This window comes from Pezoporus wallicus, unplaced genomic scaffold (genome assembly GCF_028554395.1).
Source record: "Pezoporus wallicus isolate ANWC-B61680 ecotype Strahan unplaced genomic scaffold, APGP_CSIRO_Pwel_v1 contig_3952, whole genome shotgun sequence".
In the NCBI taxonomy this organism is placed as follows: domain Eukaryota; kingdom Metazoa; phylum Chordata; class Aves; order Psittaciformes; family Psittacidae; genus Pezoporus; species Pezoporus wallicus.
This window is the reverse complement of record NW_026635034.1, coordinates 8,009,825-8,028,901: the sequence shown is the minus strand read 5'-3', so window position 1 is coordinate 8,028,901 and position 19,077 is coordinate 8,009,825. Positions and strand designations below refer to the sequence as shown.

At 37.8% G+C, this 19,077-nt stretch overlaps 1 protein-coding gene across 8 annotated transcripts in view; it reads left to right on the top strand.

Annotated features, from left to right (window-relative positions):
• The window catches only part of SEMA6D (semaphorin 6D), a 217,847-nt gene that overhangs the window by 4,883 nt on the left and 193,887 nt on the right, over positions 1-19,077 (top strand). The window lies entirely within an intron of this gene.

Genomic DNA, 19,077 nt, shown 5'->3' with positions numbered 1-19,077 from the left:
AACTGACAAACTACTGATAAATTCGATTTTTTTTTTTTTTTTTCCCAGATCAAAAAGAATCGGTCTTCTTGAGTCAACGACCTGTGCCTCTTTCCTTTGCTAGTCTTCCAAGGTTCAGAATTCTCTCTTGAGATCTATTCCCTTCTACAGAGTTAGGATTTTTCTACAAACTGCATTAGAAGGTTCTTTGTGAGATTACAGAATTCTGCTTCATTGCAGCTGCTCTAGAAAGGAGTAGTTTAGCCCTGCACTTTCTTCATGGGTGGTAGCTTCTTGCTAGCCCTTCATGGGAAATATTATTGTAATTCCAATACTAGCCTAATTTACAAAATCTACTTTAAAAATGCTTTAACCTCATTTGTTTGTGGGACATGGAAGAGATCAAGCTCTTCCATTTAATGGAAATGCCCAGTACCGAGTCAGGTATAGTCAACCTGAAAATGTCAGATCATGAAGTTCAGCATTTTCAAATTGGGGTTGAAGTGAGGGAGACCCACTTATACTTTGCCATTTCAAGCAAGTATTACTTTTTTCACTTCCCCATAATTGAAAGAACAGGTGAATGAACCTGTCTAAGGCTGTAAAATTAAAAAGAAAAATCACCTTCAGAAGGAAGGAAACCAAGCATTTCACAAAGCAAAAGATCAAGATGGGACATTTCAGCTATAAATGAGAAAATGCACAAACACAATTAGCATGAGAATGTGGGTTTACAGTGCAAAGTCTAATGAAGTCATTAAGTTGCTCTGTTTCATACATAGGAAGTGAAAAATCCAAGATATGAATGGTCATGAAGCCAAGTATCTAAAATTTTCCTGAACTAGAACTTAGGTTTTTTAGACAGTCTCCAATTAGGTTGCACAATTGCATCATGACATTTAAAAGAAAAAATTAATCTTTGAAGTGTCCAGATCGAGAGATCTTTGCGTTATCCAATATCCATCCTATTCTGCATGTCCTTTCCCCATTTACTGATTAATGTGACCCAGCTATGAGATCAGAGGTTTTAATAGTAAAATCTATTTTCTTAGTGCGCTTCACAGCTTTCTAATGATTTTTTTTTTTTTTTTTTTTTCAGAGTAGCAGTGCCACTTGGGTCCTGTTGATACCTTGTAGCAGATATGATCATAAGTAACTTCAACCAGCTTCAGAGCAACACAGTAAAGCATGATGGAAGGGCAAACCTTCTGAAGACAGAACAGTAAGCTGCCTTAGATGAGGCAATGTGCAGATCACATAGCCAGCTTTCCGCTATCTGAAGGGGGCCTACAGGGATCCTGGAGAGGCACTCTTCAGTAGGAACTTTAGTGGTAGGAGAAGGGGTAACAGGTTCAAACTTAGACAGGGGAAGTTTAGGTGAGATATAAGGAAGTTTTTTACTGTGAGGGTGGTGAGGCACTGGAATGGGTTGCCTAAAGAAGTGGTAAATGCTCCATCTCTGGCAGTGTTCAAGGCCAGGTTGGATGGAGTCTTGGGTGCCATGGTTTAGTGTGAGGTGTCCCTGCCCATGGTAGGAAGCTTGGAACTTGATGATCTTAAGGTCCTTTCCAACCCTAACTATTCTATGATTCTATGATATAACTATTAAAGCTTCTGCAGGTTGGATCCTGGGCTGTCATGCTGGTCACTGAAGAAATAAGGAGCATGCAATTGTTAGTCATATCTATTAAGGCTGTTTTTGCATTTCTATTGTAGAGACAGGAATAGAATTCAGTTCTCTGGAGCAGCTTACAATTGCATTTATCAGTGAAATCTTCTTTCACTCTTCTGCCTTGTTCACTGCAAACCTCTCAGCTTTTACTACAAAAAAAGAGTTGGGGATTGTATATAAACTTTCTTCCTCCCCAGTAAGTTGCTGTCTAAGTCTTCATTACATTTAGACAAGATTAATCAGGCTGAAAATACCAGCAGGCTTGTTACTCCCACATTGTAAATGCACAGCACCACAGTATTTATTTATTTTTTAAAAACACTGCTTTTATGTTGCTTTGTGTGTTAATACATCCTATGCTGCTAAGATGTAAAAGCATTGTGTCTGCTTCCATGGTCTGTGAGCAGTGTTTGAACCTTTGGTTCATCAGGCACCTGAACTAATGAAGTGTTAAGGAAAGTAGCTGGTTCTGCTTGAACTATGTTAATGGAGAACATGATGCATACTTTGCCAGATCTACCATTATTCTGTCATTTTCCCTAGCAATCTTGGATCTTACTCAGGTCTGGAAGAGTATCCTAATTCATTCATCTAAATTCACATCTTGATAACTGGACATCTCTTTGCTCTAGTGCCCCACATTAGTCGGACCTGGTTTCTTGTTTCTCTTTGCCACTGCTTACCTTCATCCAGTTTTGTTTTCCATTCCCAGGCTGCTTCTCCAGACATCTTGCCCACTCACTGATTTAACAGCCCTCTTCCTCTTCCCCTTCCTATACAGGTTTACTGATCTTGGTTTTTTCTTTATTCCTCTCATTTTCACTTACCACACAATCTCACATGTCTGCTCTGTAGTTTCCTTACTCCTATTCTATTCTGGTAGTGAGTCAACTATTTTTCCCATTTGAAAAATGACAAAACCTCATTCTTTCTCCAAATTGCTTGAGGTTGTGAGGAGAGAAGCTTTACCTGCTGGTTGCCTTGGTAGCCAAAGCTGTGCTGACTCCACCAAATAATAAAAAGAAGAATCTGGGGGGAGTTTTGCCAGGTCCCTGCACATGTAAGATAAAATATGTTGAACACGTGCTGAAGTTCCAGAGAACACAGCTGTTAAACTCTAAACCCCTACAGAGAATTCCACACACTTATAAGGTAGATGAGCTTCTCTTCTTCCATGTGAAGAATGTCATTAGGACACGATAGAAATGTTTTGATCAAATGCAAAGTCTTTCTACCAGTGCAGGAAAGCCTTTGGACTTTCTCAGGAAAACATGGGCTTGTCCATGTTAAGGCATTCCCATTTTCTCCTCACAAACTATACCTACAGCAAACTATGTAATTCTAATGAAGCATTTATTGAAAAACTGTAAGAAAACATTTTTTTTCCCCCATGTAAAATGTAAGCATAATGACATTTGTGCAAAACTGCACCTACCCCTACTTGTAACAGCATCCTATACCAGGACATGTTGGGCAGCCTTAGGTAGGCAAACAGCTCCTATCCCACCTTTGACTCTGAACTGGTAGTCCAGAATATTTGTGTGTGTGCAGATCCCAGGCCTGCTGGGATGTGCCTGTGCTTGCACTGTACAGTACTGTGCTGAAATGAAAGCCAGTTAAGTAAGAAAAACAACGTGAATTAACGCAAGCAGGGTGCTCTGCTACGAGGTCTCCTGCATACAGAGTAGTTCAAGAATTCCCACAAAATACCGCTGTACACAGTATAGCTGTGAGTGCTTTGGAGGATGGAGCTACACACTGAAAAGCCATTACATCTGTGGGAATACAGCTGGCATGTCTGCAAGTGTATGGGTGGGAGGGAGGAAATACGTGATAAAGTTGGCATTGGAGATTTCAGTAGCAATACAACTTAAGATGACTGTGTTACTCACAATTGAAACAGACATATATGTTGATGGATAGATGTAGAGAGTAAGAGATTGGTGTCTATGTTGGTATGTATCTGCTTGAAAATAAGATGAAGTGAAGATAAAATACAGTTAAAGCACTGCAATCTGAGAAGTAACACTGTTCTGTAACCATTTTGCCCTGTAGAAATGTTCACATGCATGGCTCAGCTCATTATCTGTGAGTATGGAGATAGCAATTAATTGCCAAATGGGGATTTACTTTGTTAGGCTATCAACTGTTTAAGGGAAAGAAAAAAAGTTCTACAATTTAATTTTGTATGTGATGAGGAAATACAGAATTTTCATGGGGCTTTTTGCTTTATTTAAACTGTAACATTCAAACTCTTCTTACCCATGCATTATTTCAGTGTGCTGCGAGCATCTAACAGACATACTTGTTGAGAAATTGTCAGGAATGTTGTTACCACTTTGCTTTCTGGCAGACAGTCTATAATCCAGTTTGTCAAATGAATTTTCTTGATTGCCTTGCAGCATATGCAAAGTACTTAAAAATGTCATAATTACCTCTCTGAAGAGTTGGGGTGGGGGAGAAGAGCAAGATACAAAAGAAAACAGGCGAAAATTCAGCTTTTTATTCTTTTGCAAGTATAAAGAAAATGGTACTGTATAAAGGCAGCACAAAAGATGTAACAGAAATGTTGTAATGAGAGCAATCAAGTCCTTCAAAATGCTGGGTAGTGATTATATTGTGGTGGGGTGGGAAACAGATTGCTGTGTAAAACATTTAACATTTGTTTGTTTTAATTCAGCAAGCTAAATGTAAAGTATCAAATGCACCTGGGTCTGACTTTCACCTGAATATAAAGATTTGAAATGTCAGTTCTGCAGGACACTTTTAAATGGGGGGTGCTTGCTGTAGTCAATGGGTGTCCCTCTGCCTCTAAATCCACTGTTCAAAATTGCAATAAGATCAAAAATCATTTCTTTCACTTCTACTACTCTGATATTTCATGTGTTTCAGAATGCATGGAACAGTTGTCATTGCTGGCTTTTTACAACTTACACTGACTTTGTTACCTACACTGAAGCATGGAGAAATGCTTTTCCTAAATGTTATTATGTTTGCATTATACATAGTCTTAAGCTATTGTTTCTTCTATGCTAACTTATATTCTTCTTACCAAAATCATGCTTACAATATTTGAATGCAATCTGTGAAGGGCAAAGATATAAACCCTTAGCAAACAGATAGGGTTTCACAGAGAAGTGAGAAAACACTTTGCAAGATTCATGGTATGAATTAAGCTGCTAGTTGATCAGCTTTTGCAGCTATTTTTCCTACCACTCGAGAAAGGCCAGTGTGTGGTACAGTGAATCTGGAGATCTTAGAGGCTGATATTGCTGTATCTCAGCCTCTCAATTTCTAAAATGTCAGTAGTGCTTATAGATCAGAAGCGTCTGTTTGGTATTCTGGGCAGTGCGCTTGCGAAGCCAGGCTAGAGGGAGCACCATGATTGTTGCCTTTCCGCTGAAACCCCCAAGAATTGTTGGGAGAAACAAATTCTCTTATGTGGAAAAAGACCTTCTCGGTCTGTTGCCAGGAGGTGTCACTACAGCTCAGGAGTAACTGTGTTGTCCCCTGAGACACACTTAAATAGTTTCAAGGTCTCATTCAAGTGCTGGTGTTACCAGGTGAATTAATGCACTGCCCTTTATCATATGCCTGAAGAACAAACAATGAAATTGTGCAGTGTACTAATTAATGTATAGAAAAGTAAAAAAATGATGCTAATGTGTGCTAAGTGTATTGTCCCTCAAAAATACCCTTACTGCATTGATACTGAAATATGCATGCGACGAGAGCTGTGTGCATCCTTTCTTTGGGGAATTGGTGCTTACACAGAGCTGTCTGATGCAGTCGTTTGTACTCCCTTGGTCCTGTTCACCTCTCAGGGTTGTAGCAAAATCTCAGCAATCACTGATCAAATGTGTTACGCTAGAATTAGCATGGCAAGGCATCTGTGAAAACCATGAGGGTGAAAGTGTAAGTCTGAAGGAGATAGAGCCATGAATTGGTCAGGGAGTTATACCCTTAAATGCTACTGATACCACTCTTCCAAAACAATTTAAATCACGTATTTTAATGCATGAGATTAATGCATGAGAAGCTTTTTATTCTCAATCAGTTTTGCACAGCATATTATATGTATTTTATACAGCCTGCTAATGAGCTGAAGGCTTGTTAATTATATGTTGTTAATATGTGTGTGGAACGGCATAGCTGCTGAATTATGCACATTATTTTTCTTTACCACGAAGCCTTCCTCTTAACTGTGTCTGTCCTGGTTTAAAACATACACCTCGGGTTGCCACTACTAACTTACCTCTGTCACTTCATTGTCATCAATCTCAGGCCTTTGGTGGTATGAAGAGTCAGCCTGAAAGCTGGAAGACTTGGCTAGGCAATAAAAAAATATATACTGCTTAAAGGCAGCTTCCTGTGTCGCATAAAACAGCTGTTGTGAATTTTATATCCCCTGAAATAAAAGAAAAAAGTTTAATAAAGGAGTGTAAAATCTGTAATGGTTCATTTCATTTCCTTCCCTCTGCTGTCTGGTTTGTAATTCATTACAGTTTTCCTATTTAATATTCTCCTCTTGATGTAGAAAAACCAATAACGCCCCTCTACGCCCCCCCCGAACAACAACCAAACCTGAAGTTATACATGTTATTTGCAGCAAAATGTTCTATTACATGAGATCAGTGTTGTGAGAATCGGAATCTCAGTATAGATAGGTCCTGATTCTATCACCCTTACAAAGAGTATAAAATGTAATGGTAAAGCTGATCAGCTGCTTCTTGCCTTAGAAAATTCCAGAAAACTATGAAAATTTACAATGCTGGTGATACAAGTTACTTACTAAACAGTGTGTTTTTATGTAAACTTGGTGTCTAGCATAGAATTTAAATCATTACGTGGAAATAAGATTTTCAAAATCTGTGTCTTTTACTATGAATTATTCATGTAAATGAATACTGATATCTAGCTCAGTATGTGTTGAATGGGGTTGACGTTTAATTTACATGTATTGGAGGTCATTTTCATAGGTCTAGGGGAAACATGGATGATGAAAGTGAACTGGTATACCTTCACTTTTATGGAGAGCTCTACCCTCCATTCATATGTACACTGTGAGGTCGCTGTTAAAGTGGCCGTGTAGTGCTCTTTAGTGTGTGCGTATGATCTGAGCAGTGTGAATGCACCTTCTAAGCCTTCACTGCTGAAAGATATGCAAAAAAAGAAGTGAAAATCTGCGTGGAAAACTTGCAAAATTATGTCACTTGAATGTTCAGTGTTTCTGTCACTTCTTAATCTTCCTTTGGTGGTTTCAAGTTTTGTTCTGACATTTAAAGTGGTGATTTTGATTTAGGAGCCTTAAGTGGATGGAGATCAGCTTATGTTAGCAGTTTTCTCAAGTCAGTATCGTGCTACCCATTTTGGAAGCTTCAGATGTTCTGGGAATTGCTGCTCAATTACTTGTCTTTTAAAGACCACTTTGATTTCTCATGCTCTGTCCCGTGGGCTATGGGGTCTGCCCCAGGCTGATCAAACACTCCTGTGTTGTTCAGGTGCTGTTCGAAAGCAGAGGTAGTTTTAACCAGGATTTCTGTCACCTGGAAAACTGTGAACTTAATGCCATGATTGCAGCAGGTCTGGTAGGCTGAAAGTCTGAATTGCTTTTCAGTGGCAAATTCAGTGTTGATTCTTTCAAAAACAAACCAAGCAAAAACCCAACACCCACCAAACCCACCAAACAAATGAAAGCAAGCCAAAAAACCACCCCGACAGAAATCTCTCAGTTTTTAGTTTAGAGAATTTGAGCTTGTTTCTATTCCTGACTGTAATTGTCTTGTACATGTTAAAGGTTTGTGGAAAGTAGAAATGGATAGGGCAAAGTCATTTTGCTGAACATTTCGGAAACTCTGTGGGGGAGGTAGTAGAAATATTCTACTTGTAATAAAAGGAACCACAGCTTTATTTTATATCTCGTATTTCTGAGTTTGTCAGTCTAGATGAGGGACTTGTATATGGCTAAAATAAGCAGAGGAAAGTCATTGGACCATCTTGATCACAGGCCCTGGTTGCATTAACTCGGCATTCCCACAAAGAAATGAAGTATTTCTAATACTGTCACTTGAAAAGCTGATCAGCTGTTGTGTGTGTTCGTGCTCAGAGCTGTGTTATTGAACTTCAGACTAAGGGTCTTCCATGTTTTTCTTTAGTTATTGGGTATTTTTTTGTGGTTCATAAGCAACTTACAGAAAAAGAAAAGAGCCACAGTGTGTCAGCATCTTGTACACAGAATCATGGTGAAGGAACAGGTCCAAAGGAGAAAAGGAAAATCCTAATTTAGCTTGAAGGCTTCTTCTATCTTTGTTGTTGCTCTTTATGCAGAACGCAAGAGGTTTTATTTGTTGTGCTAACATCAGCTTGTTTCAAATAAGCCATGAAATGACTATTAGACAGATTATCAGCCTTAAAGGATTATATGCATCTTTCATCTTAGTTCCTGCTGCAATATACACAAAATAACAATAATCAGCTTAGTTAAGTTCCAGCAGGTGGTCTAAAGGGAAAAGTGTGTTTTCCCTCCATCTTTAACAATGGAGCATGTGATTATGTAGACAATAATTAGGGAAATTGCTTAGAGGCATTTTGAAGTCTTATGTTCTAAGTAACCAGGGTTGGTTGGTTTTTCTGGGTATTCTTTTAGCCTACTGGTTTCATGCCATGGCATGGACATGAAGAACTTCAGTTTTTCTTGTCTGCCTTGCGAAGGAGAGTGGTGTATCACAACAGATGGTGATGATCCTAGCTAGCTGATGCCCTTGCAGTCATCCAAGTTTGATTAATGTAAAAACAAATTCTTTTCTGTTTTTTCCTCTTTTCCATGCACATTATTGTTTTTTTTCCCTTCCTGCTTTTGAAACATAGTACCTTTGCAAATAAAGAGACTGATCACTTCCTTTCATGGCATGGAAAGTGGCGGTAGAAGTAGAGCCGAGCTGGTGGCTCTCGGTGGCTTTTTCATATTCTCCCTTGGGTTGGCTTAACTGCATCTTCGTAGTTAAGACTGAGGGTTAGGTCCAAAATAACTTTTAACCATGGGACATTTCCCAGTAACTTGGGATTTGCCCTTCCATAACGAACACCTTCTGTTTTCCTCTTGTTGTTAAATGTAAATTAATTTATTTCTTTGAAATAAGTTACTGGCTATTTGTAGTAGTAAGTGTACAGGCCAAGTTCTTAAAGTGATATTGGTACTATACCAAATATTTTTATACCTGGAAATAACTGTAAAACCAAAAAAAGGAAAATGGAGCTGTACACTTACTTGTTGGGATTCAGGGACTGAATGAATTCTTTTAAGTCTTTCATTACAGAGCTTAATTAACTGCTTGCCAAACTTTGTAGCTTAAAGTCAATTGTACGTAAACAATTTGGAATACAATTTATTGTACTGTCTTGGAGAAAATTCATGTGGCCAAGAAAGTGTTTGAGGTAAGCAATCATTTCTGTTGTCATTTAAAAACATTTTCCTTTCCGCAGAATTCCTTTAGCTGTTTTCTATGACTGGTATAAAACCATGATAGCTTTAATTTTGTCAAAAGATGTCGTAGCTACTAAGAACACCCATGGCAAAATACCGTAATATATGGCTACGGAAGTAAGCATGTGAAAGAGGCACAGTTTTAAGACTTTGAAATAAAGCCATAGAAGCTATGGTTAACTGGAGACTTTCAAAAGCCTTTTTGTGGTTCTGTATTTTTAATAATGGTTTAAGACTAGCTTAGAAAATGACATGGAAATCCCTTGACGTACAGATCAAAAGCTAAGTGCAATGAGGTGCTGTAGTAGTAATTGCTACAATTGACCAGATCAGTGCTGTGGGGCAGAGAACAGAGGAAGGAATTGGAGGGAGAAGGCAGTCTAAAAGGCTGTTGCACAATCTCTAGTGAAGGTGGTCTTTCCTGCATATGCCTAAAAATTCCTTTTTTACCCCATGTGTTCAGAGGAAAGCTTCCTAATTTATTTCCAGACAATTTGTTTCTACATTATGTGGCTTTGTTTAGAACAACACCTAAAAGACTATTCAGGTCTGAATATTAAACTGCCCACAAAGTAAGTTTCAAAGTAGGAACCCAGAAAGAATAAATAGTATGTTATAAAAAGCCCCTTCATATGCCTTTGTGTATAGCAACAAGATTATTTACTACAATATCATGAGCTAATTGATTGATTTCAACTGTCTGAGATGAAAGTACATTTAGGACAGTGCAGTTGCAGAGTTTTTGCCATGACCTTGGTTTTGATTCTTCTTTATGGATTGTCCAGATAGAAGTGTCAGTGAGGTGTTATATTGCAGAGAGCACCAATATTTAAGAAATGCAGGAGAAAAAAAAATCTTTATTTTTTCTCCATTCTGTGCCACAAAAAAATTGCAAGCAGAATGAACAAGAGACTGATTCCACTTGAATTGTGGTTGAAGGAGGGCATTTCATCCTTCTGTCTCATGTAAATCCAATTTGATCTTTTTGGAAGTGAGATGATATTTACCCTCAAAAAAAAAATCTGTACCAGCTTTCCTCATTGCAATAGGTTTTGTTTATAATAACGCACAGCATCCTGTATATTTTGCCACAGATTGATCTTCTGGGAACGGAGTGGAAACATACATTAGTGAGACAATGTAAAGATTTCACACTTCTGCTGCTTCTGTAGTGCCTGTGTTTGAGATAAATGACAGACTCCAGGACACCAATTCTCCTCCTCATTTGCACTTTCTCTAGGCTCCAAGGAAAAGATTCAGAAGCCTAAACATAGACATCTAATGCCATTTTAGATGCTTTGGGTACCTGAGACATCTGTCAGGGCTAGCAGGTGTGACAGATGACTTAATGCCTTCTTTAGCAGCAGTTGAAAGCCATGGCGGGATGCCCTTAGGCATCTGAAATAGCACTAAATGTCTATGTTTAGGTATCTACATTTCTCCTTAACCCTCTGTTGTAAAATGAAATAAATTGGATAAAGATGACTTAATCAATTTTATAGTATATTTGTATGTGTTTAAGAAATTACCTGGGGTAATTTTATAGTGGAAGTAATAAAAATGAGATTTAAGCTACATTTGCTTTTGTATCAGTTTAAATAGCTGTAAAAATTCCTTGTAGTAAAACCTCTACGCAAATTGCAATTGTACAAGTGAGGTGGGGGCTTTGTTTTTTAAATGATCACTTACAAAGCTCTAGGTAATAATTCATATTAAACTTGGTATATATTGAGCTACTGAACTTTCTGCTTGTCAGATAACTAGTGTCAAATTGACATCACTAGATTCAGGGAGATTTTCAGTACTCTGGTTAGAAAATGACTGTTTTCATCTAATGGGTGCCATTGTGGAGTTAAGACTGTAGCTGCTTCAGTGCAATGCTGTAATGGGGCAGAGCCTTTGATGAGGGGTACATGTGGCAGGGAAGCTGCACTGCTAGCAGTGGTTTTGCTTTGGTTTTAGAGTGCCTTCGCACATCCAGACTGGTACCTGTGTGTTCCTGTGATCCTTCTGCTTTTATCACAGACAAAAATTCAGGGATTGGGAGAACTGAGATTCAAATTCTCTCTTGCAGCAGACTAGAAATAAGGAACCTATCTGCCACCTCAAAGACTATGCTGTAGATGTGCAGTTAGCATCTTTTATTTTGAGTCGTGGTAGTCAGGTACTGTGACTATTGAACTAGATTCAATAAATTGTAAATAGCAGCATTCTGGAAGTGGTAGTTACTCATTGAGCTCTGTGATCAAAACGAAATTCTGAGCATTCCAGTATTATATTATGTATTTATGTTCTCTGTAGTCAATATATAGTTAAACAATAAGGCACAACAGGCATTAATCCCTTTGAAATATACTCCTGATGTCAGTGGTATTGTTTGGAATGAGCTGAAGGGTGTGTTGCTTTAACTACTTGAGTGGTACAGTAATCTTTCATGAATTCATTACCCAGGGCATCTCATTACTGTTATGAAATAAATAAATAAAATCCCCAAGGAGCTGCTCCTCAATTTAGAGGGGATTTTAACAGAAGTTTAACCTTAATGGTAGCTAGTAAGGAAAATGGTGTTTACATCCTGTGTTCTGAAGATGTTGGCTTCATTCACGTCAAGTCTAGCATGTGACATGATCATAGCTACCGATACTAGCAAAACTTCAAAGTATATACACAATTGTAGTCAGTAGTCCAAGTAACTTTTCTTATACATGCTATCCATAATTTATTCTAAGTAAAGCCAGAAATAATTTGTGCCTGGAACAACAGCTGGAGTCGTGAAAACCATACTGCAGTGCAAGCCAATTTTTTTTCTAAGAAAGATGGAAAACAAATTGCATGAATGACTTTTTTTTTTCTTTTAATAGTGCTTCATGCTTTCCAGTACGGAACATCTAGTTAAACAGAACATTATTACAGAGCACAGGAGGAGCAAACAAAGTAGGAGCAGACTCCTTGTTTCTTTCTTCTTGTATTATTGCAATCACAGTTAGTACAAGATGCTTTTATTTTAAAACACGCAAGTGTATATATTGATAGGTTTTAACATCTGTTTTTTCTCAATTGTTTTCTTACCAGCTATTCTTAAATATTTCAGAGAAAACCCAGGGGCTTATTAAAATTTTAGTAAGAAAGTGTAGTTCTTTTCTGGGCACACAAGATGTTACCTCTAAAGAAATATTAGTGAATGACTTCTTTCCCTTGACTGTAATGATTTTATAATTATACTCTGTCAGAAAGGAAATCTACACAGGTTTGTTGTTTCTCATCTTTGCTGGGTAAAAGCTCATCTTGCCCTGGAATGTGGACAGATGGGAATAACCATTACAAGAATTAGTTGTGATGATTTCTGTGCAAAAATTAGTTTAGGTTTTTTTATCTTGATTTTATTCTGGGGAGGGGGAAAAAAAGAAAAAAACAAACAAAGTCCATACACATCCCACCATGTTTCGATAAGTCTCTGTACAGAGATAAACTGGAGAACAATGGCATAGAGTACTTGCATAGCCTGGAAATGATGACTGCAAATTGACATGGAAAAGGAATGCTGTATTATGAGATTTCACAATAAGGAGGAGGCAATAATGTATTCACTTATTACACATTCACTTTCTTATGGAATTATATCTTGCAAGATACGGACTTGGGAAGGGCCTTTTCTGTTAGGACCGCTAGGATCTTAATCTCGTCATCTTTATTGTGGGGTATGGTCTGTTTTCTGGAGCTGTTTGGAATATTTCTTTCACTTGGTTATTTGCATGTGAACATAAAATATGGGCAAAGCCTTTGGTTTATTCCATGTAGTGTTGTTTCTGACATTGTGGCTTTTACTGCTAAAAAAAAATCATTTTTTTTTTTCCTTAGGATTGAGTAATCGTGTTTTGAGGTAGGCAAAGGAGGCTGGGGAAGGGGGTCCCTCCTGGAACTGGCTTGAAAATGTCTGTTACAAGCTATGCGTGATCCTATGAATTCAGTTATTTCTCATCCTGCTTTTGTACTCCAGTGCTCCAGCATTTCGTAAACATGATTTAAAAACACCAAAAGAAAAATAACCTGCAATACTGTGACTCTGCTTAGTGTGAAGAATGCAAGACAGAAATTTTCACATCAAATCTAATAACAAATGCCTAAAAATTTGCAATATCTTGTAATAGATGGCTAATCAAAAATAATTAAAATGGAACAGAATGCATTCCTTACCCCTGTCAGTAAACAGCTGACTGAAGTGTAAGGATTTATATGCAATCCTGTCTGTCCAACTAAGCTCCTGGCTTTAAGTTTTTCCTGTAGCAATCTCCCCAAGGTAGTCATGCACTGTGTAAAAACACAGTCTTTGCTCAATTTTGCATTTTTGCTTCCCAGTTTTGTGGTATCTCTTTACCCTGTGAGAAATGTCTGACTTGGCTTCTCTGTACAATTTATTCTTCTGCATAGCTTTATTTTGTCAAATCTTGTGTGTTCATGTCTTACGGAAATGAAATATTCCTAGTTTCTGAAGCCTTCTTCCATGCCTCTGATCATTTTCATTGCCCATCCCTGGACCTCCTTAATGTTTTCTAGTGTTGACTCTTGTAATTGCATTATTGTATTTTCAATGTTTACTCTATTTCTCTGTGTACTAATACTTTTTCCCTGCGTGTTTGCAGTTCAGATTGAAGCAAAGCAAGACTATGCAGGAGATTGTTCTATTATATGGTGCAGGACCTCCTTTAAAAATGGGTTTAAAACATAGCTGTAGCAAGCTGTGCTGCCTTTCAGATCTTCCTTGCCCCCTCTTCTGAATTGAGTGAGGACCCAAAAGCACTTAACTCAGTGCAGAAGGAGGGAGCTAATCCTTGATTCCAGACTCTTAGACCCTGGTGGTGTCACTGACAAGTGTGTCCAGTGAACTACAGCAGGTAAACTGGTGTACTGCCTAGCAGCTGTCACAAGGAATTCTCTTAATCTGTCTTCTCTGCTTCTTGCTGCTCATAGATGCATTGTGAGCTTCTGCCAGGACTTTATGGAAAACTGGTGCATGGAAAGAAAAAAGAGGTTTTTTTTTTCCTTGTTCGTATCTCTGAACTGGGTTAACTGCAGAGGTCATGCCAGAGGAGGGCTGAATAACCTTACTGATAACAGCTACTTGTTAAAGCTTGCTTGTATTGTCCAGCTGCACCCAAAGAAAAGTCCGTATTGTTCCTTCTGGAGTGCCCTGCCTTGTGCTTGAGCTTATTAATTTGCTATACTGGTTTGTATTGCAACTTACCATGTCTTCTATAGAGGCAGTTCATTATGTCACTCTGCCTCTTTTTTTGCCTTGATAACCACACTGGGCGGAAGGGAAAGACCTCTTAGTATGTTTCCTGAAAGTCTGGACACTAAACCAGGAAACCAGTTAGATCGTTAAAGCTGGTGATCATTAATATCTGTGTGCTTTTGCCCACTGACTCCAGTTACTGGTGGGTTGGAGTTTTTTTTTTGTTTTGTTTTGTTTTTCCTTCCTTCTTTTGAGAACAGAAGTGTCCTTTGGTGTAGTTTAAGACCTTTCAGAAGTAATGCTTGTAAAACTCAAAATAGTTTGTCTTTCAGGATGACAGAAACCAGATAAGTGGCAGAATTTTACTACAGACTCTACCTGAGACCTGATTAAAGCCATCCAAATCTGTGGCTGCAGACACTCTTTTGAGAGGGTAAGCAGCAAATCAGTTTTATATAAACCTTAAGACTCATATTTCAGTAAACCAGAAATGCTTTTTTTGTAGCTGTTGTGTGCAAAGTGAGTTCCAAATAATTACAAAAAGGCCACTGTAACATATATACTGACGCGTGTCAAATTAATCCTTTAAAGTGGTTGAGCGCTGTGAAAATTGTTCCATATCGGACATTTCTTTCAGGAAGAAAAAACATAAAGGGCCGAAATTTATTGAATGTAATTAGCCATAGCTTGCAGTGCTAGCTATTTGCTTTTCTTCAGCAAGCTCTAATTCATTTACCCCACACCTGATGATATTACAGATGCTGAAGGAACTTATGAGGAACTTGTATATGATTAAGTGCTTGAGCAGTAAGAGGTTTTAAAGCATTAAAAAAAAGAGAAACTGTAAGAGGAGAAAGAATTTCCTGAGCATTTTTGCAAATACGTTGATAAAAGCATCCTAAAGCATCCTACACAATCCATCCTGTAGTGTTCTGCTGTTGTTTAACTGTACAATGAATAACACCACATGCTTCCCAAGAGATATGAGAATTTGTAAGAAATCCTTCGTATGGCATGATGCTGCCCGTTCTAAAATTGATTTTAAGATGCAAGGTACTATACATTATTCCTGCTGTAAATGTAAAATTACTAACTGTTGGATCTTTATATTTTGGCAGATGTACTGTTATGCAGCAGTTTCTTTATATTATTTGTGTAAAGGTACATAGAACAGGAAAAATCTGAATAATAATTGTGAATAACATGCTAAAGGCTTTCTGAGCCTCTCATTGCAATATTTATTGAAGTAGGAGACATGCAGAAGTGCTTTTAGCCTTTGACTATGAATCTTCCATATTTTAAGTCTGTCTGAACTGTGTATTATTTTGCATGTATACATAAACCAGTCTCATGGAGAAAAGGGTGAAAGCCTTATTTAAAGCACAAAATAATACTTCTTCCATATGGCAAGAATAGGTCTTAAGGGGAAAAAGGAGTTATGTTTGGAGTAGGGGAATAAATATTCTGTTCTTCTAACTTAGTGCACCAAACTGACCTCTCTCATGACTACTTGACTCACTGCAGAAATGGCTTATGAGGTGCGCTGGGTCTATGTAACTAACACACATGCTCTAGTAACTGAGGGTGAAAATTCAACAATCAACAGGCAATGCCATGGACCACTTAGAAATGTAATAATTTTTAGATTTGCAGGTCTTGAACACTTTTTTAATCAGACTTGCATAGTACTTCTGATTGATCTGCTAAAGAATTAATAAAAAGAATTTGGATCCTAGACTGAAGTATGGAAACTGTAGTCATGCACTTTGCATGCAATCAATAGGTGCCTTTCAACGTTTGCTGAAAGCAAGTGTGCTGTGTAACACAGTTCTAACTCCTCTGCATAGAGATTGCATTCAGTACAAGCTAGTAAGGAAGCACATTTATAGAGGAAGGGAGCTGAATACAAAGAGGTTACAGGTGTATTATGAGGTCAGTGGTGATCTGTGCAAAGCACTGCATACCATCTAGACTACTACATGCTTCTTGTCCTCCTTTGGGAGGAGATTAGACAGTAAACACTTAAGTAATACCTGATGACAGCAAAAAGTCTTTATTTGCGTAAACAGATACAGTCCCACTGACATGTCTATTGTGATCTGTAGTTTTGAGGCTTGGTAACCTTTAAAAGGAGATAACAAAGCCAGATGAGCAGAAACTGGGATGGCACATAAAATTGATTTTTGACAAGTGAAAAACTGCTCATACTGGAAGAACTTCATGTCCACATTGCTTCTCTCTCTTCAACATCACGTACAGCAATGCTCAACCATCAGCTTTCTTTCAGGTGATAAATCATTTTGAGGTCTCATCTACTTACTGACTTCTGGTGTATGTGGAATAAGATAGCAGAATCTATCCCGGGTAAACCTAATTATATCTCTCTGTGACTGTGAGAAATCATCTCTTTGTCTCAGAAAAGATTGCCTGTATCTTAGACAACCCTATAAAACCACAGAAAACCCGTGGTGGGGGAGGAGGGAAGGAAACAAGTGTGCATGCAGGAGCATAATTCTGCCATTATAAGGAATTTGCCATCCACTTAAGGAAGGAGAGAGGCACTGGCAAGTCTCAGTATTTGTGTCTCCTCCTTGTTCTCACAGTAACTCTTAAACATCCAGATACTGTCAGAAATCTATGACCAAATGTGTCCTATTCTAAAGACCAGTTCAGCAAATGTGAGAAAACTTTAGATCTTCATTGAAACAATAGTTCACATGCCATAAATCACTTTGATTGTATTTGCTAAATAAATTCCATTCTATAGGATAGGATAGCATAGACAATAAAAATCAGAGTTGAGATCTTACCTGTAAGGAGAGTGGAAAAATTACTTCAGTTGAGTCATTTTTCACACTGAATCTCTGGGGTGCTGGAAAGGGAGAAAAATGGTTTCTAGGGAAAAAAGCCTATACCCAACAAGCAGTACTGAATTTGGAGCTGATGGTGATCCAGTCTTAGTGTTACGACAATTGATAGAGTTCTCTGATACTTTTCTTTCCTCTGTTTTCTAGAGAAGTTTTCCCTTTCTTTTTTCATTTGCCTTGGCCCCATTAGTGCATTGTATTGATTCTAGACTGGTGGAATTGTGTAACTTGCATTTTTGTTTATTGATGAAAATTAAAGTTAAGTTAAAATACAACTGCACAGTGAAAAATATAAATTCTTGAATTATTAGAATGGAAATCCTAGTAATTCTATATAATTTTATATATATGTATATGTGGGATTTTTTTAATCAAGAGGTAGCTTAATCTTATGCCTCTCTCCTATCTATCAGTTGTCCTCATGCTCCTACTGTCAGTGTGTGATCTTTGGTCTACTACCAAGGGACAAAATGAACTGGTTGATATTGTCTAAACATTTGTCAATTTTTCACATTAGGTGCAAATTAAAAGAAGTATTTTGCTAAGCAGAGCTACTAATAGCAGCTATACTAATAATGAAAGATAATTTAATAGCATGGCTGCACAAGCAGAACAAGCCTTTGAAAATGCCCAAACTTTTGACTGTGACTGAACAAACCCATTAATTCCCTACACATTTCCATTCTTATCCCAGGTAATTGTAATGAAAATATGCAACTCTTTATTATAGAGAGGGAAGATGTGCTGTATTTAGAATATCACAGTGCATATATAGTTGCTTATAAAATGTCATGCAGATTGGGAATAGCGTAATTTTAGATCATAAAAAAAGCATGTACTCTGTGGTGTTTTGCTTACAGAACTCCCCTTACTGATCACGGTTCAGGTGCATCAGACTGAAAATGTTTAAATTGGAGTAAATAATTAAAAAAGAAGAAGCCCATGCCATCTTGCTGGTTTCTGATGTGCAGTGGGAAGACAAATAGAGGTACTCAAGCATTAAAGCTTTTGTTCTACTGTTGATCAAACTACTCTTGCATGTTTTTAAATATGCCAGTGTGATGGTGGAGGAGTCACTCAAATGCATTAATATATAATTGAGAGGTGCTGCTGTGATATGTTGATTTGTCACTTTTTTGAGAAGCCTTTTTAGAGTTCTGTCATTAGGCAGTAGACCAGAAAGAATGGATCTTGCTTAAAAACAAAAGGCCTGATGAATGGCTAAGGCAATGAAAGAGTAGGGGTAGATAAAGAGACCTGTGACTAGTTCCTTAATCCTTTGTTGTCTATTTCTGACCTGCTTTAACTGAACCAAGGTCCTAAATGGTAAAGCATAAGGGCTGTGTTGCTATTCTCTCTCAGTGTAATGTAGGGGAAAAAGTCTAGTACAGCTCTTCCTTATTGCTACTCACAGCAACTTTAAAATGAATGGGAATTCTTCCCTTGAGCTCCCTGGCCACAGAATTACTGAAATATCTGATAGAAGAAGTCGCCTGAATACTTGGTAGACGTGAATAATTTTGTTATGATGGGGAAATAGGGGGAAAGAAAACAGAGAACAAGAAGAATTATTTTAAGGGAAGATATGAGGTATAGGGAAGCAAATGAGATGTAAGGAAAAGAATTGTACAACGGAGTTAGGGAAGATAAGGTGGTAATGGTAGGAGATACACTTTTTCAAGAGCTGTAGGAAGAATTCTACATTGAAACCTGTAAAATGAAGGGAGGCAACAAAAAACAGAAATTGAAAGAGGATGGCCATTTTACCCTCTTAAACTAATAACTTCTCAACCTCTTCCTTTAAAGCCTCCTTTTAATGTCAAGGAAATAAGAGAACACATCA